The sequence below is a fragment of the Podarcis pityusensis genome, assembly GCF_964106645.2.
Source record: "Podarcis pityusensis genome assembly, chromosome: 14".
NCBI classification, from domain to species: Eukaryota; Metazoa; Chordata; class Lepidosauria; order Squamata; family Lacertidae; genus Podarcis; species Podarcis pityusensis.
Window position 1 is genome coordinate 7728889 of NC_138039.1, and position 26591 is coordinate 7755479.

Below are 26591 nucleotides of genomic sequence, written 5' to 3' on the forward strand. Positions count from 1 at the left end.
CCATCTGCCCGTAATTGGTTCTGACATGTTTGTGGCACCTGGAATGGAAGGAGGAGGAAGGCGAGTTGCAGAATCAATCTGCCACTGGGTCCTGTTGCTTTGATTGATGAAGGAAAGCAGGCAAGCAGCATCCTTTAAATCAGGCAAATGTAATGGTTTAGGTTGGGGTTGCAATCCCTCTGAAAGATCACGCACGCAGCTTACGGGTTCTCCTCGGCAGGAACACAGGAAGCTGCCTTGAACGAAGCCAAAGCAGTCACTCATTTTGCTCAGTATTGTATGGGTAGACAATAGCTCAGTTGGTACAGCATGATACTCTTAATATCAGGGTCATGGGTTTGAACCCCACCTTGGGCAAAAGATTGCAGGGGGTTGGACTAGATGACTCTAGCGGTCCCTTCCAACTCTACAATTTTATGATTCTATGAACATTTAGATTGGCACAAGTTAACCAGTGGTTCTCAAAGAGGGTGGCATGCCACACTGCTGTGGCAGGAGAGGGTGGCAAAGTGCGGGAAGATTCAAGGACAATCAAAGAAACATTTAAACATTTCCGTATAGTATAGTATAGTATAGTATAGTATAGTATAGTATAGTATCAAAGTATTTTTTATTTACAGTGGTACCTCTGGTTACGAATGGGATCCGTTCCGGAGGCCCATTTGCAACATGAAAAGCCCGCAACCTGAAGCACTGTATCTGCGCAGGTGCGCGGTGTGATTTGGCGCTTGTGTGCATGCACAATTTAGCGCTACTGCACGTGCGCAAGAGGCGAAACCCGGAAGTAACCCTTTCCGGTACTTCTGGGTTGCGGTGGGACACAACCTGAAAAAACGTAACATGAAGCAAACGTAATGTGAGGTATGACTGTATTTGCAGAATATGAACAGATATTCCACAGCATCGGCTACTCTTCTACAGTTCTCCATGACTGATTGGTGTGAGCATGGATTTTCAACTCTGACACATACAAAAGATCAGAAAAGAGAAAGGTTTCTTTATGCTGATGAGGAGATGAGAGTTTGTTTGCCTCAAATGAGACCAAATATAAAAGAGATCACCCAGCAAAAGCAAGCTCATACCTCTCACCGAGTTTGCAGACATACTTAAGGTACATATGCAAGAGGCTTGTTTATAATTATATTTGGGGAATGACTCATGTTCTTATTGTTTTGTACATTCTGGATGTCCCACAATCATATTATAAAGCTGTTGTCTTCTGGGTTATAAATCAAGCACTGCTAGTTGGTTTCTTTTTGTTCTCCAATGTATTTCTTATCAATGAAAAATTCAGTGTGGGACGAGGAAATTTTTATTCAGTGGTGCAGATAAAAAACTTTGACAACCACTGGTCTAAACGGGCTGGCAGAGGCTCTTTGGGCTTTCAGAACAGGAGTCTATTCGCAGACTTACCTGGAATAATAATAATAATAATAATAATAATAATAATTAGTGCTCCTAGCCATTGGGTTGCCCCAGCCACTCTGAGATGTCAGGGTTTGAATCTTGGGCCTTCTGCCTGCAAAGCAGATGCTCTACCAAAGAGCTATGACCTTAAAATTAAAGTATGGTTCCAGTTTTCATGGTTCTGAGCAAAGGGCTAAATTTAATAAGAACCCGGGGAGCTCTGCCTTATTGCAAGTCACACTGTTGGTCCATCTAGCTCAATATTGAGAACACAGTTCTTTTCCCAGGTGATGCAAGTTCTCCTCCATGTCCTCCTCACAAGATGTGTCCAAAAGGTGTTTAAATTAAGCCAATATCCAAGGCTAAGCTGCCATCGAAGGTGAAATGGGAGACTTTTGTTGATACAGATGTAAATACTGATTTGGGGCATTTGTCCTCTAATGAAGGCAACCTAGGCCTTCATGGAAAATGGAAAATGAGCCCAAATAGTTCCAATGACTCTCAAAAGATTGCAAAAAAGAGTCTTCATCTCAAGAGATGCTCTCTCTCTTTGGCAGTTGTTTTTTTTAAACAACAAGGCAAATTTGTTAAATAATATCCCAGTTTAAAAGATTTATAAAAATAGACCGACGTCTCCGAGTCATCAAAGTCAGAACTGAGTTTTTAGTCAACTTTTGCCTTATAAGTCTTTATTTTCTGGAAGTTCATCTCTGCACCAAGGTAATCGTTTGGCTTCCTTCGCAGATATTCCAAGGGCTGGTCCGTGGGAAACAGAAGATGGTTTTTTTTTCTGAAACAGCTGGTGTGTTGAGCTGCAGTTACTGCTGAACTGCAACTCACAGCTGCTCTAGTCAGCATGGCCAATGGCCAGGGATGATGGGAATTATAGTCTACAAGGACTGGCAGTGCCATTCCAATGATGTACACAGAATACATTCCAAGTCCTTCTGGGAGATGCTGGGGCTTGAACCTGTGACCTTCTGCATGCAGTGCTGATGCTACACCCCTGAGCCATGTCCCAGGAGCACCACTCTGAATGTAAGGTAAACGTAAAGGAACCCCTGACCATTAGGTCCAATCGTGGCCGACTCTGGGGTTGTGGCGCTCATCTCGCTTTATTGGCCGAGGGAGCCGGCGTACAGCTTCCGGGTCATGTGGCCAGCATGACTAAGCTGCTTCTGGCGAACCAGAGCAGTGCACGGAAACGCCGTTTACCTTCCCGCCAGAGCGGTACCTATTTATCTACTTGCACTCTGATGTGCTTTCGAACTGCTAGGTTGGCAGGAGCAGGGACCGAGCAATGGGAGCTCACCCCATCGTGGGGATTCGAACCACCGACCTTCTGACTGGCAAGTCCTAGGCTCTGTGGTTTAATCCACAGCGCCACCCGCGTCCCTTCACAAGTCTGAATGAGTTAGTTACAAATAGCAAGGGTGCTATTTTTAGAATACCGGGGCTTTCTTCCTTAAAACAATGAAGTCACCTGCCTTTCGAAAGGGAATGGTCCATCCCAAAAGCAAGGAGAAAGTCAAAGAAATGGGAGGAGGGGTGGGGAGGGAGAGACCCCCTACCCCCTTCAAAATGCTGGTGTCTGCTTGCTCTCATTTTTTATGCCTGCTTTAATATACACATCCACCCCAAGCATTGCAAGTGTCTGTGTAGCTCTGGCTGACGCCATCTATCAGCCGAGAATAGCGACGGCGGAATGTTTGCCCCCATCTCCCAGGTACACAACATGTCTTGCAAAAAAAGAGAAAACCCATAAAAAGATGTATTTACACAATAAACCACAGACAATTGCACAATCTTTCAAGCCTGACGGGGAGAAACGTTGCAGCCGGGCTGGAGATAACACGCCGGTTACTCTGCAAACGAGACTGTGTGCTTTCTAAGGTGCATACGGATAAGAGCCTAACATTGCTACCAACATTTCACTTACGGCGGAATTCAGAGCAGATTTTTCATTGGCCGGGGTGGAATTACCTGGAGTCAAATGTCTCAGAGCAACCAAGGCATAGCGCATCATTCTGCTGTAGGAAGAACACCACACCGTTCTGCTATGGGATTTGCAGCCACAAGTTGTACTGATGGCCACTTGAGAGCCTTTAAAAGAACAAGTTCATAGAGGATCTGATTAGTCATGATGATTGTGTGCTACCACCATGACTAGAGAATGTCTCTGAATACCAGTTGTTGGAGAACTTGAGATCTATTACACTCATGGCCTGCTTATGTGCTTCTTTGAGCATCTGACTGGCCACTGAGAGAACTAAAAGGTGACCCAGATGGGCCTTTGGCCTCTTCTGATGTTTTGATGTTCGTAAATGGAGAACCACTCCAGAAAAGGCCAATTCTCTCATTGGACCTCCCACAGTCATCGCTGTTGTTTACTACACCCTTTCCCATGCATCTACAGAGGCGTGTTACGGTCAACAAAAAAAGAAAGCAATCTACCATTGTACCAGGAGTTGGTGGAATCTGAAGTTTGTTGGGAAATCAGCTCCCTGTAAAACCATGTGAGATCTAGTGCTGGATCATGAATTACTAGGAAGCCGGAAGAGTTTTAAATACCCAGCCAAGAAATAGTTTTATTAGGCCTGGCTATATATAGGCATTTGCGGAGGCCAAAATAACTAACTGGAGCTGGCATTGTGTGGCCCTAGAGAACAGCTATATCTGGGTGACCTGGAGGACAGTACAAAATAAAATAAAATAGATCATCGTGGGAAAATGCATCCTACATCCACAATCTCTTTATTCTTTAACAGAAAGCAAAGCAGGATCATTGGGTCGAGAGTGTTTTGCCTTGAGAAGGTGACTTTGGGTCACTTCCCCATTAGGGGTGGAGGAGAAATTCATATTCCTTTTGCAAATTCCTTTTGTTATCCTTGTTTATATCATTGCTATTTAAGTGTATTTTTAATATGACAGCACAAATGTTAATAGTCTAGTTTACTGTTTCATAATGGGTATTATTGATATTTGGGGATTTCCGTCATTGCTATTCTTCATTTTGAACATTGTGTCGAAAAGCGAAAATTGTGCACTGTTCCTGATCAGCATACCATATATAAAGGTAAAGGTAAAGGGACCCCTAACCGGTAGGTCCAGTCGCGGATGACTCTGGGGTTGTGGCACTCATCTCGCTTAACTGGCCGAGGGAGCCAGCGTACAGCTTCTGGGTCATGTGGCCAGCATGACTAAGCCGCTTCTGGCGAACCAGAGCAGTGCACAGAAACACCGTTTACCTTCCCGCCAGAGTGGTACCTATTTATCTACTTGCACTCTGATGTGCTTTTGAACTGCTAGGTTGGCAGGAGCAGGGACTGAGCGACGGGAGCTCACCCCATTGCGGGGATTCGAACCGCTGAGCTTCTGATTGGCAAGCCCTAGGCTCTGTGGTTTAGACTACACCGCCACCCACTGTTTGTATATATAGGATATATGTATTCTCTAACAGGCCTTGGGAAATGTGTGTTTATTCTGTATGTGCACAGAATTCTGTTGCTATATTCCCTGAGGCCTCTTGGAGATTATGCATTTTGACTGGGCAATGTGCACAATACCAGCAGGCTCTTAACTTCTTACATTCTTAAGTGGGACAAAAACACTACACCCCACCCGTGCAAAATGTCACCAACATTGCCTCACTCTCCTTCATTCACTAGGAATGCAATTTCTTTTCTCATTAATTGATGGAGAATGGTGTGTGTCTGGAGTTCCAACTTGCCCCTGCAACCGTGGGTGCCATGGCCCTGGCACTGAAATTTGTGGGTGCTTGGCCCCTTCATGGGGAATTTTGTGGGTGCTCTGGCACCCAGGGCCCCAGGGAGTTGGCACCTATGGTGTGTGTTTGATGGGGGGAAATGCAGGACCAATTTTTTCAGCACAATGCTAGTGTACACAGATCAGGGGTGAAGAATATGAGGCTCAGTTATGATGGGATTCGGAGCCTCATTTTCTCCATCTCTGCTACAGAGGCATAGAAACTAGGGACAAGTCCAGTGTACAAAGCAGAAATATACTTTTCCAAAAAGGTATGTAACATGTAGCTGTCAGGAATGAACCAGCTCCAAGCGAAGGTTTGCAGCCAAATGCAGAAAGCAGCCAGGAACAGGGAAGCTTTGATGTTAGTCAGGCAGGGGGGAGCTGGCAGCTGCAGAATTTGGCTCTTCCTGACCTTGATGGGCGGGCTGATAAAACAGTAGCTGAGAGCAGGCTAGAACACAGCCAAAGCTCGCCAGAAGCTCAAATAGGCACAAACAGACAAGGAGACAGTTCATCAGAAAAGGAAGAGGCTGGAGCTAATTCAATAAGTCTGAGGAGTCGGCGAATGGGAGAGCTTCTAGATAGGAAGCAAAGCAAGAGACGCAAGGGGCGTCGGTTCAATATATTTTGTAGACACCGTAAGAAATCTTCAGAAGGGTCAACTTGAGTAATGATGTCTGAGGCTTTGTTAGAACCGTCCAGAGCTATCTGTTTGTTTTTGCAATAAATCCTCCTTTTTAATCACCTACGCTTACTCTGTTATCAAGCTGGGAGCCTGGACTCCTGACAGTAGCCAGTCCTGCTACCAGATTAGCAACCTCTCATGTCTCAGAAGGGCAGTTGTTTTTGGTTTTTTTGGCGAGCTACTGGAAATGTTATCAAAAAATCAGTTCACACCTAATGAAAGCCTTGAGCAATTGCTTCATGGACATCATCAAACCACATCTGCATCCGCAAACATGTCTCCTTGAACTCCTGGGTGTGCTTTCCTGCGCCTGTCTGGCAGCAAACATTTTTAACACCTTTATATCTTTCTACTAGCGTGAATTTATATCTGCAGCTTTTATAGCTCCCGACGCTATGAAATGGTTTACTTAAAAAAATAATTAACCCCAACAAATTCTAAGAAATCCAGCCGCAAGAATAAAAAAAAGTCTTCCAAAAATAAATACAACCATTTTCTATTCGGTGCCAGTTTTATGACTTTGAGGGGTGGGGGCAGGGCCGAGAACAAAAATCCTAAGGACACCCTATCTGTCCTCCATACTAATAGTAAGCTCATTCTCTGAGTGCTGATCATTTTGTACCTGGAAGGTATCAGCAGGCTTGGTGGACCTCAAGGTTTGCAGAAGGACATAGCGCCAGAAAGACAAGCAAATCCAAGGGCAGGAGAAAATGAAATAGAGGCTATTAAGAACAGAGCACACTCAGTGTCCACATAACGCTGAGATTCTGTTGGGAGAATGGGGACAAAAAACTGGGGTGGTGGAATGGAGTGTCTTGGGGAAGGGCATGGCTGGCAGGCTGGCACCCTGAACATTTTGTTCCAGGTTACATTTGCATGTGCTTTAATTTACACAGGACACACAATCCATGGAGAAGGCAACAGAGAGCCGGTCTGGAGAAGGCTGAGGCCAAGGCTGCCAGCAAGCAGCTGAGTCGAACAGAAGACACGGAGGGCACTTCTGAGAGAAGGAGCTGGCTCTCATCACAGTTTCCCCAGAGTTTGCACTGAGGAACAATTTTGGTGTGCTGGCTAAAAAGTCGCCAAAGTCCAAAGCACACTCTCAGCCTGCTTTGGTCACATCAGTTTGCCAGGATAGATGGTGGAGAGTCTCGCCAACCTTGCAGCCAGTGATGGATTGGGAAGCCAGTTGGCAGAGCAAACTGTGGCAGGAACAGCTCAGGGTGGAACCTGTGTTCTTCCAATACCAGGGTGAGGCCCCATGGTGCCCTGAGATTCTTTCATCATAGCAAACTAAAAAGGAGATCCCCCATAACCTGATGACCTAGCTTGAGGAAATACCACAAAAACCTGATGGGTACAGCAGACAGTTCTGACTTCACAAGTCTGTTGCTCATTCATGCAGTGTGGAATGGCCATCTTTCTGCTTTTTCCTTTCTGCTAATGCAACCAGAAGGCTGGTCCACTGTCCCTCAGACCTTGTGGGGGACCAGACTAATATTTGGGGGGGGGGGAATGAACAATGCTGATCCCCGGACCATCCGCAGGCCAGATTTAGAAGGTGATTGGGCCGGATTCGGGCCTCAGTTTGCCTACCCATGGTCTTAATCAACTCCTTCATCATTCATAGAAAATATTAAGTCTGAGCACTTAAAACAGGCCCATGTGAAGCAGCGGGGAGCAGGGACCTGGTCCTCTTTTGAAGTTCCATCTTGCTTTCTCACACTGGTTGCTAAGCAACTTGGCACTTACACACACACACACACACACACACACACAGGAATCAGCTGCTCTCAGGAGAAATCCTTACATAGTTCACTCAAAGAGTTTCATGTTCGTTAAGCCACCCAGTTCAATAAACACATTTTCTCCCTCTCTCTCGTCTCACAGCAACCTTTGCGCTAAATTAATATGCCAATGGCTCCTTCCAGTGATGAATCCCCCACAAACTAGAGGCAAGGAAGATTTGAGTTGCAGGAAGGGGAAAAATATATAGATAGTGCAAAGTAAATAATCAAGATAATGAAAAAAATAACATTGAGCATGCTTATATGATCATAGAATTGCAGAGTTGGAATTGCAGAGCATTTATGGGCTGCGTTGAATGCTAGCCCTGCTCAGAGTAGACCTGAATAAATGAATGGATGTGACTAAGAGTGGTATTAAATGGAAGAGCAACGTCCCACTGTCCAGCCCCACTCTCTGCAAAGGTCATCCCTCGGGGCATCTCAGTCCTGCATCCAGGCCTGAACCCAGACCGACACAAATAAGAACAATTATTTTCAACAGGTCTACCCTGAGTAAAATTCAGCTGAATGCTACCCTAACTTGGGGCTCATCTACATTTCCATTTTGTGCCATGCCTAGAAAGCGTGGGTCCGAGCAGTTTTGCACTTGTCTTGAGCTTTCTAGACATGGGTCCATGTGGTTGTGCCTTAGTTTTGCACTTGTCCTGAGCTTTCTAGACATGGGTCCATGTGGTTGTGCCTTTGCCCCACTGTTTCCCCCTGAATCGAAAGAAGCACCCATCTGTGGGAAAACCAGTTTCAGTGCTAAACAGCGGGTTTCCCTGGGGGAAGTGTGGAAGTGTGGACAAACCTTAATAACATAGGTCATGGGTAGGCAAACTAAGGCACGGGGGCCGGATCAGGCCCAATCACCTTCTAAATCCAGCCTGCATACGGTTCTGGGAATCAGCATGTTTTTACATGAGTAGAATGTGTGCTTTTATTTAAAATGCATCTCTGGGTTATTTGTGGGGCATAGGAATTGGTTCATATTTTTTTCTTCAAAATATAGTCCGGCCCCCCACAAGGTCTGAGGGACAGTGGACTGGCCCCTGCTGAAAAGGTTTGCTGACCCCTGACATAGATCGTAGATTGGATAATTGTAGAGTTGGAAGGGACCCTGGGGATCATTTAGTCCAGGGATCAGCAAACTTTTTGAGCAGGGGCTGGTCCACTGTCCCTCAGACATTGTGGGAGGCCGGACTATATGGGGGGGGGGGGGGATGAACGAATTCCTATGCCCCACAAATAAACCAGAAATGCATTTTAAATAAAAGGACACATTCTACTCATGTCAAAACATGCTGATTCCTGGACCATTCGCGGGCCGGATTTAGAAGGCATTTGGGCCGGATCCAGCCCCCAGGCCTTAGTTTGCCTACCCATGATTTAGTCCAACCCCCTGCAATGCAGGAATATGCAGCTGTCCCATACGAGGATCGAACCTGCAACCTACGAGTCACATCCATTTCTCCTTCTACCTTTGCCTCTGGCCCCATCCAGTTCATGACTTTGGCTCCACCCAACCTCTTGAAGGTTGTCCATTAGGGGATGCAGCCCTTGGGCTCCAATGCATCCCTTCCCCTCTGCTTTGAGAAATGGTGTCAGAAATGGTCCTAAGTGCACAAAGCTACAGGAAGACAGCGACTCCTGATGGCAACCGAGTTTTAAGTGCACTTAACACCCTTGGTTCAAGATCAGCTTTTCCCAAGCAGAGGTGTGGACGAGCCCTTAGGTTCATTGATTTCAGTGGGTCTACTCTAACATAGTTGGATGCAACCCTATATCACTGCCAGCTTGATTATGTAGTTTATAAACTGAATCCAACCCACCTACATACACTTCCTGCCTCTAGTTCAGCATTTCCCAAACTTGGGTCTCCAGCTGTTTTGGGACTACAACTCCCATCATCCCTAGCTAGCAAGACTAGTGGTCAGGGATAATGGGAATTGTAGTCCAAATCAGGTGGAGACCCAAGTTTGGAAAATACTGCTCTAGTGGGTGGGATTTCATCATTGCAAGGATTAGTCAAATGGGGTCACCTTGTCTACCAACACCGGCTTGGCTATTCTCCCTTTGTTGCAGCTGCTCAAAGCCTTTCTCCATCCTGAGCATGCAAATTCGCCCCATCCAGTGTCAGAATCTCAATTCTGCAGAGCGCTCTGACAATAAATATGGGAAAGGCGAATTTATCGGTGGTTTCCAAGCAGGAAAACAAAGCCAAATTCAAGAGTCATGGTTGCAGTTCCTTGATTAAAACTTTAATTAGAGCCACCAGCTTATTCACAGTTTGCATCAGAGGTTTTAAAAGAATTTACTCTGCGCCCCTTTCCGTGCAAATAGGCTAAATACTCTTCAGAAATCAAATAAAATGGAGAAGGGGAGGTGGGTGGTGGGGAGAAAAATATTAAAAAGTTATTCCATGGGGGAATTGGCAAGTTGATGTTGACTGGAAAGGGAGAAAGGGCGTTTATGGCGCAAGCAATACTCAAGGTGGCATTTGGCAATGTCCGTTTAGCTGTTAGCAAAGATGAAACGTTTTAATAAGAGCTGAGGCTGAAATAGCTTTCTTCTACTGCGAGCAGAGGGCGGGTAAGCCAGGCACCTCCTGCTGATAGACATTCTCCTGCTGACAAATCCAGCAACAACAGCATCCCTGAGAAGTTCAGAAGAAGAGGAGGATCTCAGGTGGCCCCCTAGATGTTGTTCCCCCCAAGAGGAAATGCTTTGTCTCTAGGGATGAACGACTCTGTCAATTTCAATTTATCTCAGTTTCCTTCCCCCCCTCTAGATTTACATTCAATTTTCCCTGAATCATTTTTTTTTTTGCATGCACTTTTAAAATAAAATAAATGCAAAATCAAACAGAACAATCGCATAAAACAGGTGAAATAACCAGGTGATTATAACAAGCCTATAGAAATAGAACCACCATTAACACAGAGGTCGTTTCCACGTGGGTGAGCAGCATTTTCAGCAAACCTTTGTTTCTGAAGCTCAGTACTCCTTCCTATTTCATTGTATCATCCACAGTCATTTACAGGCTGTTTGGGGGTGGGAGATTGGTTATATTCTGCATGCACATCTTACCCCCCCCCAAAAAAAGTCTTGCTGGAAATCCATCACTGGACTTCACTGCTAAATTTGTCCTAATATACACATATTTTTGGTGTGCAATTCTCCTTCCAGATGCACACATTTTTCCAAAGCATTATCTCCTATTACAACACATTTTGGTCTGTTATTTTCACAAATAGATACATTTTATGCACACTTTCCCCTAATGCACACATTTCTGCACAAATTATTTGGCTGGAGAACTGCATTGCAAAGTTCAGAAAACCACAAATTTTGAAGGGTGGCTGTGTTTCGGTTTGCCGAATTGTTTCCAAAAGTGCAAATTAGATAGGCCCATACTAGAATCCTAACCAAATTTCTCCCTCATCCCTAGCCCTCCCCTAAAAGAGAGGGAACAGATTTGCAGACGATCTGCACATGTCAATTTACTTATTTCATTGCAAGTGTAGAAGCGATTACTCCACAGAAATGCAACATGTCTCCATAAAGCAGGGAAGGTTGTGACCGGGCTACCTGTGTACCTGCTCAATCTAGTGTCCAGGTGAAACATCATGAGAACAGCTTCAAGGTCCTTCCTGCTTGGTCCTTAAATTGGACATGGCCTAGACAGCCCTCCAAATAGAGGACTGTACAGTAGGACACATGGTCACTCTAGGAGGAGTGACAAGGCTCTCCACTTATTTTGGAAATTGCAGATTGGATGGATTTGTCTTGAAATGCATACTGAATCGAATTTCTCCACCACCACTACCTGCAATTCAATTCTAATTTCATGGATGGCTATGTTCTACCTTCACTGCTGGAGGCAGTGAGCCTCATAACACCAGTTGCTGGGAATCACATTTGGGGAGAGCACTATTGTGCCCAAGGGACTCAGGTGGAACTGTGGGTTAAACCACAGAGCCTAGGACTTGCTGATCAGAAGGTCGGTGGGTCGAATCCCCACAATGGGGTGAGCTCCTGTTGCTCGGTCCGGGCTCCTGCCAACCTAGCAGTTCGATAGCACGTCACACTGCAAGTAGATAAATAGGTACTGCTCTGGAGGGAAGGTAAATGGCGGTTCACCAGAAGCAGCTTAGTCATGCTGGCCACATGACCCGGAAGCTGTACGCCGGCTCCCTCGGCCAATAAAGCGAGTTGAGCGCCGCAACTTCAGAGTCAGCCATGACTGGACCTAATGTTCAGGGGTCCCTTTACCTTTACCTTCCTATTGTGCCGAGGTCATGCTTTTGGGCTTCCCACAGGCATGCAACTGGCCACTGTGAGAAGTGGATGCTTGGCCTGGTCTAGCAGGGTTCTCCATATGTTTTTACGGTGGTAGGACACAAGGGAGAACCTTTCCTGACCATTTCAGTGAATATTGTGCCATTCGCTGAGACTCTCAAGGAAAAGCAGCACATTTGCTGTTCCCTGGTCTTGAATGAAAACTCACATCAAATCTCAAATAAGTGAGCTGACATTGCCCTTTTCTAATGTCACATTTATCCGAGAAGAGTGAGAAGGGAATTCTCACTGGTGGGCTCGTAAGTTCAGAACAGCTCGAGAACCAGTTTCTGCAGTGTAACATGAGAATCTTTTTGCCATGAACTCTGGAAATGCCATTCCAAAAGCCCCCTGGGGATCTAGCTCAGCCAGAGCTGAGGAGGTATTTTTTTGGGGGGTGGGGAATTACCAGACACAAATGTTCTGGAAGCTCATGGTTTTACAACCCTAAAAAGGTAAAGGACCCCTGACAGTTAAATCCAGTCACAAACGACTCTGGGGTTACTGGCCGAGGGAGCTGACATTCGTCCGTAGACAGTTTTTCCGGGTCTTGTGGCCAGCGTGTCTAAGCTGCTTCTGGTGAAACCAGAGCAGCGCACGGAAACACCGTTTACCTTCCCGCCGGAGCGATACCTATTTATCTACTTTCACTTGCATGCTTTCGAACTGCTAGTTTGGCAGGAGCTGGGACAGAGCAACGGGAGCTCACCCCATCACAGGGATTCGAACCGCTGACCTTCCGATCGGCAAGCCCAAGAGAAGAAGAAGAAGATATCCCGCTTAAGGAGTCTCAAAGCGGCCAACATTCTCCTTTCCCTTCCTCCCCCACAACAAACACTCTGTGAGGTGAGTGAGGCTGAGAGACTTCAGAGAAGTGTGACCAGCCCAAGGTCACCCAGCAGCTGCATGTGGAGGAGTGGGGAAGCAAACCCGGTTCACCAGATTACGAGTCCACCACTCTTAACCACTACACCACGCTGGCTCAGTGGTTTAGACCACAGCGCCACCTGCGTCCCTTTTATAACCCTAATGGAGCTTAATCCAAGACCGAGGTTGTTTACAATCACCACTAGAAGAAGATGTCCATGTGAAAACTGATTGAGAAGACCATCGTTGACTCAGGAACCAGGTCTCCAGAATGGGTTGCTTCACAGCCCATGGAAATATTGCTCCCTGGAGCTGCCAAGCAAGCCATGGAAAAAGTAAATTCACCTTAACACCATGCTCCTCAAAGCAAGGCAAATAAGGTTTGGATGCCTGGAGAGTGCTCTTCAGTCCTGGAACAGTCAAGTTAACTTGGGAGGGTTACAAGTGGACCCTTGAGATGACTGGAAACAGACCCCATGTCCTGCTCAGAAAACCAGACATTCCACCTTATTTGTGCCGTGCGAGTGTTCAAGATTTGGACGCTCATAGAAAGCTCAGCTGCCAAATCTTTTCAGGCCTATCTGAGCGAGCTGTCTGCAAACGTGCTGGAGAGATGAGCATACCATCAAACTTTTTCCAACCCTAAACGGGGATGCGCATGTTCTCCTGGATGAGTCAAGTGACCTATGTCTCACTTTGCCCCACGCAAAACACTTCTTGTTTTTTAAGCGAGAGAGTGCGAGAACGCGTGAGGGCTCGGCACCCAAAATGGCTGCCAAGGTCTCGCGTGAAAAACATGATGTGATTCGACAAATCCAGGGAGTAGAAGGCTACTGATAGCTACTAGCCACAATGGCCATGCTCTGATTCCATGGGAGGGGAGTGTTTGGGTCCTGCTTGTGAGTTTCCCTCACCACCGTGGTGTAGTGGTTAAGAGCTGTGGACTCGTAATCTGGTGAACCGGGTTTGCGTCTCCTCTCCTCCACATGCAGCTGCTGGGTGACCTTGGGCTAGTCACACTTCTCTGAAGTCTCTCAGCCCCACTCACCTCACAGAGTGTTTGTTGTAGGGGAGGAAGGGAAAGGAGATTGTTGGCCGCTTTGAGACTCCTTAAGGGGAGTAAAAGGCGGGATATCAAGTCCAAACTCCTCCTTCTCCTCTTCCTCTCTTCTTCTTCTTCTTCTTCTTCTTCTTCTTCTTCTTCTTCTTCTTCTTCTTCAGGTTGGCCACTGTGAGAGCAGAACACTGGACTAGGTGATGGTGGTGTTGGTGGTGATGGACTGGTAGCCTGATCCAGTATGCTCTTCTTATGTTTTTAGAGAGAAAACATGATCTATTATCAGGGCTTTCTGTGTCTCATGGAAATATTAACTGAACTATTACAGCATGGATTGAAGGAGATTACCAACCGGTGGCTTCCATTTTGCACACAAGTAGGATCATGGGCTTGCTCCATGTTAATAGGCGTGCACATTGTAGAAGACATGTTAGGTTAGGCAGAGAGACAGTGTGGCATAGTGGTGAGAGTGTAGGGCTAGGACTCTGGGGGGCAGTGTTCAAATTGCACTTGCCCAAGGAACTCCTTGGGTGGCCTTGGGCCAGTCACGGTCTCTCAGCCTACCTCACAGGGTTGCTGTTGGGATTAAATGAGGAAGCGGAGAACCATGTACACCACCTTGACCTTCTTGGAGAAAAAGGTGGGGTGTAAATGAAATACAGTACATGCAATAAATCAGTGGTGACCAAACTTGGCCCTCCAGCTGTTTTGCAACTACAATTCCCATCATCCCTGACCACTGGTCTTGTTAGCTAGGGATGATGGGAGTTGTAGTCCAAAAACAGCTGGAGGGCCAAGTTTGGCCACCACTGCAATCAATCAATCAGTCAATCAATCCACGCTTCTCAGAATTTTGTGATGCAGTTCTCCAGTAAAACAATGTGTGGAAAAAATGCAGACGCTAAGGTTAAGCATGCATAAAAAGGGATGTAGTGAAAGGAACATATGAAATCACTTGGAAAAAGGACTTGCGTGTTGAGGTCCCCAAGCCACCCCCCAAATAACTTGCAACGCACACTTAATTTTTGTTTAAGGTTTTTGGCATAATTTTGGCCACAACTTTATTTAAATACAAAACCGTGAGTGGTTGTTTAGGCATTGGTTAAGACTATCTATCCCCCCGCCTGGGGACAGAACTGACTTCCGGGCACCACCGAAAGACATTGCGATGGAAAGCAAGTCGGGGAGAAATGGAGCTGAGTCACAGACCCTCAATTCTCATCCGCATGCTCCCCGAAGGCTTGCCGGCCCTAGTCCCATTCCAGGGATTGGACGAAAAGATGGCAAGCCCCAGGATTCCTTTAACGGAATTCCCTTTCCGCAGCAACCATGGAGGGGCAGGCCCAGCCTATCCTAACCCCTCCTCCACCAATTTATAACCAATGCCTAACCGCAACCTTACAAGTTGTGACGATTTGCTACGCAGTAGGCAAAAACCAAATGGCCCAGCCAATCAGCCAGATGGACAAAATTCCTACCAGGCCCCTGCCCCAACGGCAGACGACCCCATGACAGGCATAGCAAGGTCAATGCAACAACCCCTTACTCAAGGGCGGGTGGGCGGGTGATCTGTTGCACACAGCAAAGACAAAGCTCCAGGCTGCCTGCAGAGTATTTAAACATTTTACCCCTCCCACCAAAATTGCAACATAACTTTTACCCCAGCAACCCAGTGAACCAATCACTGCCCCAGGCCATCTTTAGAGACCCTGCCTGGTAACAGAGGGGTGGCTCAGCAGACCCCACCGGCACACGTGCTCTCCATGAAGGAGAACACGCTTTGTGTAAAATTGTGTGCGGCAAAATTGCATGCCAAAAAAGATGTCTGATAGGAGACACATGCACTATACTGCTGGTGAAATTTCACAATAACCGCTGCTGATGCCGAAACGTAAGATTGCATAGTGGAGAAACCGGCGGGGGGGGGGGAGTGCAATTGACCATTTTGTCTATCCTTACAGATTGCGACCACTCTTAGGGGAGAGCAAAAGTTAATAATAAAAATAATAATAAATCATCGTTTTGGAAACAAGAAAAAAATCCAGCACATTTGCTCTCTTGTCTTGGGCCTTCAAGATAAATGAAGTTCATGCTGTACTCAGCTGCATATTTCCAGCGTGCGGCTGTCACAACATTGCAAAACCACCTCCTTTGCTTGGCTGCCTGGCCTTCTTGGGCCTGTCAATTGCAAGGAGAGAAGTTTACCTTTCTGCTAGCACCGTCAACTTGGCATGGCTAAGGGAGAGAGATTAAACGCCGCCTCTGAGCAGACGCCGCTGGGGTGGAGAGAGGACGGTCTGATCTGCATTGCTCCATGCTGATTTTACAGCATGCGTGGCTGGTAGAACAGCCACCCTTTGACTCCTAGTAAAATTAGCACGTTGATATGGAAAGCACTGAAGGAGAATGAGCTATCCAGGCCCACTGTTTCAAGTCCTGGCTATGCTATTTGCTTGTTCCTCCCATCCATTGAGAAAAGGAATGCATTTTCCATGCAAAAGTGACTAGGCAGCAGTATTAAGAGGCCTGGGCAGCAGTATTGAACACACGCCTGGGAGAAAGCATATCAATCAGGACCATAAATGGTTGTGATCTTTGGAAAGGGCAAGGTTGACCCCACAGGATCAACAGCTGATGCACCCAGTCTCAATAACAGAGAGAAGATTGGAGTATTGCAGTTTTCTGTGGCATTGGTGGTCCTAGACTTGTAATGTTGGCTGTGCACACCATCAAAGGAGGAGGTGCTTTCTCTCTAGTGTCAAGCATTAACAGAAGCCAACAAGGCAGGTAGCTGCCTTATACCAAGGTCACATCTATACCATGTGTTTCAAGCCCTATTGTTCCACTTTAAACACACATGGCTTCCCTCAAGGAATGCTGGGAAGTGAAGTTTGTTAAAGGTGTTGAGTGTTGTTAGGAGGCCCCTGTTCAACTACCAGCAACATTTCCCAGCATTCCCTGGTAACAGGCATTGGTTGTTGAACCACTTTGGGAACTGGACAACTCCTCGAAAGATTCCATCAACGGTGTCTCCGGATAATTTTACATATCACTTGGGAAGACAGGCGAACTAATGCCAGTGTACTGGAAGAAGCAAAGATCACCAATGTTGAAGCAATGATTCTTCAACATCAACTTTGTTGGACTGGTCATGTTGTGCAGATGCCTGATTGTCGTCTTCCAAAGCAACTACTCTATTCTGAACTTAAAAATGGAAAGCGTAATGCTGGTGGTCAACAAAAGAGTTTTAAAGACTGTCTCAAGGCAAATCTAAAAAAATGTAGTATAAACACCAACAATTGGGAAACACTGGCCTGCGAGCGCTCCAATTGGAGAACAGCCTTTACCAAAGGTGTCATGGGCTTTGAAGACACTCAAACTCAGGACGCAAGGGAGAAGTGTGCTAAGAGGAAGGCACGCTTGGCAAATCCACACCGTGGTCAACTCCCACCCGGAAACCAATGTCCCCACTGTGGAAGGACATGTGGATCCAGAATTGGCCTCCACAGTCACTTATGGACTCACTTTTAAAACCGTGTTTATGGGAGACAATCTGACTCGGCTATGAGTGATTGCCAAAGAAAGAAAGAAGAACCCTAACAACTCTCAGTCCCCTTATCTAGAATGTGGCCAGCTGAGCTTTGTGTGTGCTGCTCACCCCCATGACACAGCCAGGTCCCATTCCTAGGTCTCAGGTTACATCTTGAAATTCGAAGGGTCTGGGATAATCCTGACCTCGCAGCCCTACTAGTGAGATGTTCTCCAGAGAGCTCAGTGGTAGAGCATCTGCTTTGCATGCAGAAGGTCCCAGCTTCAGTCCCCGGTCGCATCTCCAGTTGGGCTCTCTGTGTATCTCCTACCCCTAACCCTGGGAAAGCCACTGCCAGTCAGTTTAGAGAATACTGAGCTGAATAGACTGAAATTACAGAGTTTTGAGAAATTAAAAAACAAAGTGCGAGACTGGCTTCATTATTATCAGATAATGGAGGCATATAATTTGGACAAGAAAATTGGCTTCCAGGTGGAAAAATCAAAATTGGAAACAGAACTGTTAGAACCCAAAACTAAGAATTTGTCAAGAATGTATAACTTGCTGTTGAAATGGAATACACAGGATGAAACGGTGAAATCTGCTATGATTAAGTGGGCACAAGATGTTGGACATAACATAATGATGGCTGACTGGGAACAGTTATGGACCACAGGTATGAAGTTTACGGCATGTAATGCCTTAAGAGAGAATATTATGAAAATGATATACAGGTGGTACATGGCACCAGTCAAGTTTGCAAAAATCTATCATTTGCCCGATAATAAATGTTGGAAATGTAAAGAAACCGAAGGTACATTCTTTCACCTTTGGTGGACGTGCCCAAGGATTAAGGCTTTCTGGGAGATGATTTATAATGAAATGAAAAGGGTATTTAAATATACCTTTCTGAAGAAACCAGAGGCCTTTCTCCTGGGCATGGTCGGCCAAATGGTGCCAAAGAAGGACAGAACTTTCTTTATGTATGCCACAACAGCAGCAAGAATACTTATTGCAAAGTATTGGAAGACACAAGACCTACCCACTCTGGAAGAATGGCAGATGAAGGTGATGGACTACATGGAATTGGCGGAAATGACTGGCAGAATCCGAGACCAGGGAGAAGAGTCGGTGGAAGAAGATTGGAAGAAATTTAAAGACTACTTACAGAAATATTATAAAATTAATGAATGTTAGAATGATGTTGGAATGAAGCTAGGTGGTTTAAGCAGTAATGCTATAAAGGTGTATGTAAAAAAGGATTTATAACAGATGAAAATTTAAAGTTATAGTATATTAAGTTAAAGGATCATGAGAAAACAAAGAGGGAAAGAAATTGCTGACTTAACTAATTGAACTGGAATACAAAAAAGGGAGGTATGAGGAGGTCAGGGAAACAAGGATATGAATGTAAGTTATGGAAAGATTGATCCATTTTTCTTTTTTAGTGTTTTTTATTCTGTATTTTGTATTTTGTATTTTTCTTGTATTTTATTTTTTGTTTTTGTGTAATTCTTTTTTTCTCTGAAATTTTAATAAATATCATTTTAAAAAAAAAGAGAGAGAATCCTGAGCTGGGTGGACCAATTCTCTGACTCGGCATAAGGCAGCTTCCTATGTACATGTGTAAGAGATGAACTCTGACTCAGGTGCTGTTAACGGAAAAATCCGAGGGCTCCCTTGGACAAAAACAAAGACACCAACCAGGATTACTTGGAGCAAAACAGCAGCCTGTAGGCTTGGCCTTTATTGATCTGTTGCAACAGGGTGCTCCCCTCACCCGCAGGAGAGAGGAGGGACCCAGAAAAATGGTGTGCAAGGCCTTATAAAGACTTTTGAAATTGCCACCCTGTAGATCAAGACCACCCCCCAGAAACATCATACATACATCACAGAAAAGGCGGTCTAAAACAGAAATTTGAATATTGTTTTTCTCTTGTCCTTGTTTATCTCCTGTCTGGCAGGTTACTTGATTGGATTGCCTGGGGAGCCTGGCCATTCTTTTGTAGTGATAAATACTTAGTTCCTTGGCCATGTCACAGGCTCACACCCTATTCAAACACAGACAAAACCTTAAGACAGGATTTGTGAAGGAAAAGACAATGGGGAGGCTTTTCCAGTTTGACCTTGCAGAGAAAACATTTGCTCAGTTTAGGAATCAAAATGGTTCCAGGTTGGCCTTCCTGTGCTGATCTATGTATGTGCTTGGTTGGTACACTTATGAACATTACCATATATCTAAGACCATAAAATTCCTGTCACAGTGCAGGGAACCTTTGGTCCTCCAGACGTTGTGCTGAACAAGTCCCATCAGCAACAGCAAGCATGGCCAATGACCAGGACTGATGGGAGTTGCAGTTCAGTAACATCTGGAGGTCCAAAGGCTCATTCACACCTGTTCTCAACTGAATGGTTTCCCCAATGAATACATGTCAAAACATTGCGCCTTAAGCAGGTAAATACAATGCAGGTCTGCAATTTTCCTTGTTCCCTCAAACTACAAGTCATTTCTGGGGGGGGGGGGGAATTGAGGGGAAATTGCATTTGGGTGCAGTGACGAGGAAGCAGAGTTCTCAAAAACTTTTGACATGTCCTGTGTCTCCTCAGAGGCTAAAAATATCCCTGGTATTTACAGCAGAGTAGCCTGCCTGGTTGAGAGGGGGGGAAAAGAGAAAGTGTTTTAAAAGTGAAATTGGCTGGATTCCTTGCTAAATTGCCATTGCTATTCCTCTGTTGAGAGACGTCCTCTTCTCTCAAACATTGTGCCGTCTAAATTGGATGTTGAAGGCAAAAATGTGGGGGCGTGAAGTCACTGGGAAGAGCTCTCCCTGGAGAAATCTCCCCCGTGCTTAAGGATTCATATATTCTTTGTCTCAGTCATTTGGTATAGCAAACTGCGGGCATTTTTTTAAAATGGTCACGGAGCGGCTCCGTCAGGCGGAAAACTCTTGTGGGCTCCAGCTTGCAGGCTGTTGACAAAGAAAAGTGCCAGAGACTGAGGGAGATGATTAAGTGAAGGGAAAGATCTCTTAGGCTACAAAGCCTTAACACACTGACTAGGGAGCATCCCCCATGGACTATAGTGGGACTTACATACTTCCAAGTAGGCATGCTTAGGGTTGGCCTGTCTGATCTTTTATTTAAAAATGGGTCACATCTGTGCTATCATGTCCTTCCCTGTTCGCAATAGCATCACAGAAACACAGAATTTGCAGAGCTGGAAGGGACCCTAAAGGCCATCTACAGCGGTACCTCAGGTTAAGTACTTAATTCGTTCCGGAGGTCCGTACTTAACCTGAAACTGTTCTTAACCTGAAGCACCACTTTAGCTAATGAGGCCTCCTGCTGCTGCCGCGCCGCCGGAGCCCGATTTCTGTTCTCATCAAGAAGCAAAGTTCTTAACCTGAAGCACTATTTCTGGGTTAGCGGAGTCTTTAACCTGAAGCGTATGTAACCTGAAGCGTATGTAACCTGAGGTACCACTGTATTCCACTGCCCCGGCAATGCAGGAAACACAGGTAAATAATTCCTGAGAGTTGGCCATCCAAACTCTGTCTAAAAGTAGCCTGTGATGGATGCTCATTCAGGTTGCCTATGCAATAGATGCAACGCTCCCTGGAAATGTAAAGAAAGGGAAGGTATCTTCTTCCACATGTGGTGGACTTGCAAAGAGGTAAAGGCTTTCTGGGAAATGGTATATAATGAGTTAAAGGAAGTGTTTAAAAATACTTTTGTTAAAAAAACAAGAAGCCTTTCTATTGGGTATAGAGGGTGAAGGGAAGGTAAAAGACTGTTTATGCATGCAACAACTGTGGCAAGGATTCTTTTAGCCCCCAAATGGAAACAAGAAGAAGTACCAACGAAAGAAGAGTGGCAGATGAAGACTTTGCAGAACTGGTGAAGCTGACAGGAAAAATCCCAAACCAGCAAGATCAAGTATTCCAAAAAGACTGGAGTAAATTCATACGATGTCTGAAAGATCATTGTGAGCAATTAACATCACTAGCAGGGTTGTCTGAAGACTTGTAATGAGAAATTTCCTATCTTTCTATATTTATTTAAATTTTTGAGATATTCTGAAATGAGTGTAATTAGATTTGGAAAATGTATAAATCGCAATGATGTACAGTGGTACCTCGGGTTACAGACGCTTCAGGTTACACACGCTTCAGGTTACAGACTCCACTATCCAGAAATAGTACCTCGGGTTAAGAACTTTGCTTCAGGATGAGAACAGAAATCGTGCTCCGGCGGCGCGGCAGCAGCAGGAGGCCCCATTAGCTAAAGTGGCACCTCAGGTTAAGAACAGTTTCAGGTTAAGAACAGACCTCCGGAATGAATTAAGTTCTTAACCTGAGGTACCACTGTAAAGGTTAATTTTGAAAGCCATGAGACGGGAGGGAATGAAGTTGATAGGCTCTAAGAGCCAAGGCGGTATAGTGGATAAAGATGATGTGAATGTATAATATTAAATGGAAAATAAATAAAAATTATATTTTAAAAAATGATGCAGCTCTCCCTTCCAGATTATCAAAGCATGGGAAAGCACTGGATTTAGGGAGCAGAAAGGGTGGAACAGCAGTTGTTGAAGGAGAACACGGCATGGGCAAGAGGAAAACAGGCATGAAGGGTTTGCAGTCAACACTTAGTCAAGGTGTGGCTGGGTCCAGAGTCTGGCAGTGGGACCCCTCTGCTCAATCCTAGACCCTGCCACTCACACCAGTCTGATACCAAGGGGTTTTGGATTTGGTCTGGCAGTGGGACACCTTTGTCCAACCCTACTCTCCTCCCCAGCCTAACATTAAGCATTTTGGGATGCTCTGTTACTTATAGATAAGAATGACGAGGACTGCAGCTTTGCAGAAATCACTCAGCATCACAGCAGTGTAAACTAGACTTCTGTTCTGCCACAGGCATCTCTCCAGCCTGCTCTCTGCTCTTCCAGTTTTGTCTTTTACTACTGGTTTAGATTCCCTCCCCCTGCTACTTTATAGCTCCAAACTCACAAAATTAATGGCCCTCAAACTTTTATTTAACTGTCAGCATACAATGGTTGTCAACCCACAATGCCTGATCTTTTAAATTTCTATTTTATAGGGTCTGCTTCTTTTCTTTCTGCCTTTGAGGGATATCTGATGTTGAAAGCTTTATTGCCAGGGCAAAGCAAAGGGGCTCACTCTCATTTGAAGGGTTCCCCTCCACTGGTGACACTTCAGAGCCCTATTTCATGATGCTCTAGGACAATGTGAGAAGGGCTCAGCCAGGTGAGTTGAAGCTGATCAGGGAATGGGACGGCTGCTGACTTGATGATCAAATAAGACCCTGAGAAAGCTCAAAACTGAAAACTGGGCATTTCTTGCTCCAAGAAGAGCAAGTCTTCTTGCCCTTTCTACTTGTTCTAATTTGGAATTACAAGCTGGAAACTGGAGTACCAGCAGGGAGAAGAGAATTGTGGGCTTTCCATGGGCATCTGGCTGGGCACCACGAGAGTAGGATGATGGACCAGATGAGCCACTGGCCTTATCTAGCAGGTTCCTCCTATGTTATGTTCTTAGATGGATGCTGAGGAAAGGCCTACATCAACAGCTTTTAAAGCTTTTAGAAGAACTTGCAGAGGGGAAATGCTGTCAATGGCCATTAGTCATGGTGTCTATGTATCAGAAACTTCTACTTGCCTCTGAAGACTACTTCTTGGGGAGCATCAGTAAGATAAAGTCGATGTGCTCATGTCTTGTTTGTGGGCTTCCAAGAAGCATCTGGTTGGCCACCATAAGAAGAGGATGCTGGACTAGGGAGGTCTTGGCCTGATTCATCAGGGTCCTCTTGATGTTAAGTGGGTTCTTCTCAAGATACTTATTGTTGGTGAGATCTTCTCAGAGCTCCCATGCATGTCACTAGTCAACTTACTTGGGAATAGTCCAAAAAAATCAATTCTGATAGAGAAGCACGTATGCTCTTATTTAGAGTGGTAGAAAACATAAAGCCAGGAAGTCCACTCAACTGCTCAGAAGAAATACACCTTCTTCCGCCTCCTACGAACGCAAGCATGCTTGGGTGATTGACAAGCTCCCTGGGCAATTTTTGTTGAAGTTTAAAAAAAATAAATCAAAATCGATCATTTTAAGGGAAATTGAATAAATGAAATGACTTCCATTTAAGCATATTAGGTTACGCAGCTATGGATTTCTTACTCTTATGAATGGTTATTGTCCCTGCCCTCCTCCAAAGTACACATTTCTGAGTTATGGCATGACTCATATTTTAAAGTAAGCATGGAAAGGCAGAGATCTGAGAAACTCTGGATGAAGGAGGGGTGAAAGAATATTCCACTGCACTCGATACTAATGCTTCTGAACACATGAAAGTGGAGATCTGGAGAAAGGGTGTTTCATATTCTCCTACCATTTTGGCTGATGATTCTCACCCTGCACACAGACCTTCCCCATTCCAAGATCCAAGATCCTGAATGCACTGTGTTTCTTTGGATGTAGCATGTTGGGACCAGGAAACTGAAACACAGCCAGCTTTCGGAACGGGTCCTTCCCTGAATTTTGTAATGCAGTTCCCCAACCAAACAGTGCTTACAAAAAGGCACACAAGGCACAAATTAGGGGGGAACTCCATGCTAAAATATAGATCAGGGGAGCTTGCTTGCAAAAATGTGCATCTGTTAGTCAAAACTGCACACAAATGTGCTCATTTGGAGAAATTATTATTTATTAAATTTCTATACCGCCCTTCATCTGAGGATCACAAGGTGGTTTACAATATAAAAACACAAAACTGTGCAGTGGTATTTATTTATTTATTTATTTATCTATTTATTTGCCACCCATCTGACTGGGTAGCCCCTACAACTCTGGGTGGCTTCCAGCATATTGAAAATATTAAGCACAGTAAAACATCAAACATTAAAAGTTTGCTTTGTGGCAAACAAAAACAATACTACCCCAACAGTATTCTTCTTCTTCTTCACACTGACAATCTGGTGGATTTTCATGAGGACACACACACAAAATCACATGAGTGTGGATTGCTGCAGCAATGTGGAGAACTGAATTTTAGCCTGGAAAAATGAGAAACCAGAATGGACAGATTCATGGATCTCTAGCTGTGACAAATAAGACAGGCTCCGCTTCTTCCTTTATTCAATGGGCCCAAGGCAAACAAGCATGAATGGTAGGAATCCAACAGAGGTTTTGTACTTTCCGCTTTGTGGATAGAGGGGCAGTTTACCTACACTGCAAAATCACAGGGTTCAGCTCATCCTGAATTTCAAGGTTGCAGCGGGATAGTGAGGGAAAGGAGGAACTTTTAATTTGTCTCTGCTCTTTTAAAAGGAAACACCAGAGAGATAGAGAGAGAGAGAGAGAGAGAGAGAGAGAGAGAGAGAGAGAGGTAGGCATGTCCAGGAATTTGCTTAATCTACATTCCAGCCAGGCAAAAGCACTCCAAAAGCATATGGCCTGTGAAAAGCGAAGTAGCTTGGGGAGGGGCCCAGGGACCAAAGAGAGAGCCATGGGGGCCACATTTGGCCCATGGGCCTGTAGAAATCCAACCACACTATAGGGCAGCATGGGGGACCTTTCATCCTCCAGATGAGGCTGAACTACATCTTAAACTTCCTCCGTAGCTTCCCTCTGAAGCAAGGTGGCCCAAGATCAGAAGACAGAACCGGCATGGGCTTGTGACTCAGGTGTGGGGGATTTTTGGAATGCCAGATGTTACTGGACAACAGCTTCTATCCGGCCCAGATAGCATAGCCATTGTCCAGGGTTGTTTTTCATCAACATCTGGAGGGCCAAGGATTCCTCACACCTGTGAGACAGCTCGCTGGGTTGCTACTGCCCCTCCCGAACCCTTCACCCAGTTTCTTTTGAATCAGAAGCTGGCAGACCCAAGACACACTCCCCAAAACAGGAGCTAATAGCAGCAGCCGCCCACGAGGCTGTGAGAAGTCACAGCGGGGCAGAAGTCCGGAGTAGATGCAGCCAGGAAGTCAATTTGGCCTTTAACATGATTATCCCGCTTTCGGATCGATAGGCTCTGAACAAAGAAAGAGCCCTGTAAAAGGACTCGGGGAATGAACTTGTCAATGTCGCTTCCGGAAAAAATAAAGATTCCATTGGTTGCAGCCCATCCTTATGGACTTTTCTTTATTACACGGAGCACTGTGGACGCACGATGCTCGGTGATTTAATGCGCTATGCAAAGTTTGAGCCATGCATTTTTACGAACGAGAACGGGGGGGGGGGGAGGCAGGGGCAGGCAAACTACTCTCGCGCAGCCTGCCTTATTTTCTCTGATTAAAGTCTCCAAGTGCGTTGGGAGACCTAAACAATGAGTGATTAGCATGCAGAATAATAAAGCTCCAATTTATACGTCTCGGAGGATTGAGCCCAACAAATGTCAATTACACCACTGCGTGGCGTGTGTGTTCGCATGCATTTATTTCGCATCCTGGGCTGGATCGACCTCCCCTCCCCACAAGGATTTGCCATCCAGGAGAGGAAATGAAAGGCAATGGAAGAGGCCGCCGGCAAAGCAGGGACAGAGAAGTGGCGAGCCTTCCTCTCTTTAACAGCACAGTGAACGATTGCGTGAAAAGAGACCAGGGAAACAGAACCATACAGATCAAAGGGGCCAGTGTGGTTTGATTAGATTCTGTAGAAAGGAAAACAAGAGACGTATGAATAATGAACGGGAACAAAATGGAGGGAATAGATCTACATTTTTAAGAACGTATGAGCCCTAACAGGTCTAACTCTGGGTTAGAGTTGTCAGATCAGGAGTGCTGAGATTTCAGGGCCCAAATCTGAGACCTAGGAGTGACCTCTGGTGATGTCTAAAGGCAGGCCCTGGAGATGGAGGTTAATTGGGAGAGGGGAGAGGAGGAAAGCAGACCACCCAGAGTGTATATGCTATAATTTGCAGCCAGCTCATTCTGGGGAAGAAACCCACAAGCTGCTTGCACAGTCCCCTTAACATTTTTTGTTATTATAAACACCCTCTTGCCCACCTGGAGATTCAAGCTCTTCCCCTGACACCTAGAGGGGGGCAGGCATACTTGGAGACTTCATGTCAGACTTGGAGGTCTGGGAACCCTGCGAGTGGGGAGGGCACTGCTGTGCTCAGGTCCTGCTCACAGGC